Here is a 2,943-nt window from a genome sequence, read left to right as displayed (position 1 = left end):
GGCTTGCCTTCGGATTCTTCTCCAGTCTCACCGCCTGCGTCGCTACCGTTGTGACTACGGGGGGATGTTGAGTATCATTGTTATTATCAAAACATAGGATAGCGTAGGATTTATTCCACCTTGCCTTGTACTCTAAGACGACCTCTTGTACTCCTATATATATACCCACGAGGCTCAAGCAATACATAAAACAATTCCACCAAATCCCTCTCTCCCTTCTAACAATCTCCAGTTCTGCAAATGATATTTTGCCTTGATCAGACAAATGTGAACATGAATCCAAATGGCCATTGCTCCATGACAGGGGGGCTATGCTTTCGAGACTTGATGTGTCTCTGTTTGGGGAGTAGTTTGGGTCGCCTTGGTCTTCTCTCCCTGCTTCTTTGTAGGAGTATATGACATAGCCTACAAATATACTCCCTCACTTAGTATAAAGTCAAGTCATTTATTTTGGGATGGTGGAAGTATAAAAAAAGTTCAGGATGGCTCAATGCTGTGGTTACCCCCACCCCCTCTTAAAATCACAAAGTTTTTTGATGCTCAACGACGTGGACCACTCCTACTAAACCGAGCAGGGGGGCCCTATATTAGGTCGGGTTTTTTTTCGATAAAGGACTTTTCATTGAATAGATATATCGAGGTGATACAATCGTATCAAAAGAAAGCCCGGCCTCTGGATAGCTAGATGCACACAGCCAAAAAGTCTAGAGCACCCTAAAAATAAAATAATTCAATACAATGCCAAGCAATAAATCGTGTCCAGCCTAAGGAGCGGTAGATCCTATCCGTAAATCACACCGCCATCCTTGGGGGTAGAAAACCTCCCTGGTCGTACGCTCCAGCCATGTAGACGCCATCATAAAAAGGTCCATGTCCTCCGGCTTCTGCAGGATAGACCAAGTATGGATCCATCATGTACAAACATGAATAACCTGCATAGGAGATGAGACACATTTATTGTTAAAAACCACATCATTCCTCGTAAGCCATATTGCCCAGCATAATGCCGTCGCTCCCACAAAAATATGTGCAGAAAATTGTTCATCAATACCCCGCAACCAGTTGCCGAACATATTCCGTGCACTACGTGGTGGGTATAAATTCGAAGCTACTTGGACCATGGCCCAAACTGCCCGAGCGAACTTGCACTCAAAAAATAAGTGTTTGATAGACTCGTCATGTTGGCAAAAGACACATGTTTTGGAACCATGCCAGTTTCGTCGTGCCAGATTATCTCTAGTTAGGATGACTCCTTTGTTTAGAAAGCAGTGGAAAATCTTCACTCTTAGAGGAATTTTTAGCTTCCACAATTTCATGTTATCTACTGGAACATCACAATGAAGCATTGCATCATACATGGATTTGACCGAAAAATTGCCATTCTGGTGCAAGTTCCATCGAAAAGTGTCTGGCTCATCTGACAGTTGAATGTCCTCCAGGCGTGTGAGTAATTCATTCCATGCTGCCAGACGAGTGCCCAAAATATCCCTACGGAAAGAAATATCGCGATTTTCTTGTCCTAAGAATTGTTTGATCGTGACAAATTTATGTCTGACAATCTGGTACAAGCTCGGATATTGCATCATTTGTGAGTTGTTCCCTAGCCAGGTATCTTCCCAGAAATGAACTTGAGAACCGTCCCTAACCGAGAAGGTCCCAAATTGGAAGAAGAATTCCTTGGTCTTCATGACACCACTGCAAAAATGTGAATCCCCAGGTTTCCAACGAATTTGAGAAATTGCATTGGATCCCACATACTTGTTGCGAATGATTTCCTGCCATACTCCATTCTCAATGAGTAGTTTATAAACCCACTTGCTGAGAAGAGCGATGTTTTTAACCTCAAAGGTCTTGGATTCCCAGGCCCCCTTGACTTTTAGGTCTGCATAATACGCTCCACCTAGCCAGTCGATATTTCTTGGTTTCGTTATCACACTGCCAAAAAAATCTAGATCTAAAGTAGTCTAGACGCTGTAGAACCCCTTTCGGCAGGTGGAAGAATGACAACATATATAAAACCATGTTGCTTAGGACAAAATTTATCAAGATCAATCGCCCCCCCCATAAGACAAGAGTTTGGCCTTCCAACTGGCTAATCGTTTCTCAAGTCTCTCTTCCACATGCTTCCACTCAGCGATAGTTAAACGCCGATAGTGTATGGGAATACACAGATACCGAATCGGAAACTGCCCGAGCTGGCATCCAAAAATCTCAGCATACTCGGGTGCTGATTCTGCAGCATCGCCAAAGAAAAAGAGTTTGCTCTTATGAAAGTTAATTTTGAGACCAGAAAATTCCTCAAAAGCACATAATAACAACTTGAGATTTCTTGCCTTATCTAGATCATGATCCATGAATAGTATCATGTCATCCGCATATTGTAGAATGGATAGACCATCTTCTACCAAGTGTGGAATGACCCGACTAATTTGACCATCCAGCTTAGCCCGCTTAGCAAGGGTAGCTAGCATGTCGGCCACAATGTTAAACAGAATAGGAGATGCAGGGTCGCCTTGACGAAGCCCCTTCATTGTCTGAAAATAGTTGCCAACGTCATCGTTAACTTTTATGGACACACTGCCTCAAGAGACAAAGCTCTCTACCCAACAACACCATTTTTGTGAAAACCCTTCATGCGCAAGGTTTGCAACAGGAAGGGCCACTTAAGTTTGTTGTAGGCTTTCTCAAAATCAATTTTAAGAATGACACCATTCAACTTTTTTCGGTGCAGTTCATGTATAGTTTCGTGCAGGACGACCACTCCATCTAATATGTTGCGGCTTTGCATTAATGTTGTTTGAGTGGGTTTTAGGACATGGTCAGCTACGCCATTCAACCGATTAGTCGCTACCTTCGTAAAAAATTTAAAACTTACATTAGGAAGGCAAATCGGTCGATATTGTTGAATACGACTAGCCTCCTTAATCTTAGGAAATAGGATAA

Source organism: Triticum dicoccoides, chromosome 3A (assembly GCF_002162155.2).
Source record: "Triticum dicoccoides isolate Atlit2015 ecotype Zavitan chromosome 3A, WEW_v2.0, whole genome shotgun sequence".
Lineage (NCBI taxonomy): Eukaryota > Viridiplantae > Streptophyta > Magnoliopsida > Poales > Poaceae > Triticum > Triticum dicoccoides.
The sequence above is the reverse complement of the archived record's forward strand: the minus strand, read 5'-3'. Positions refer to the sequence as shown.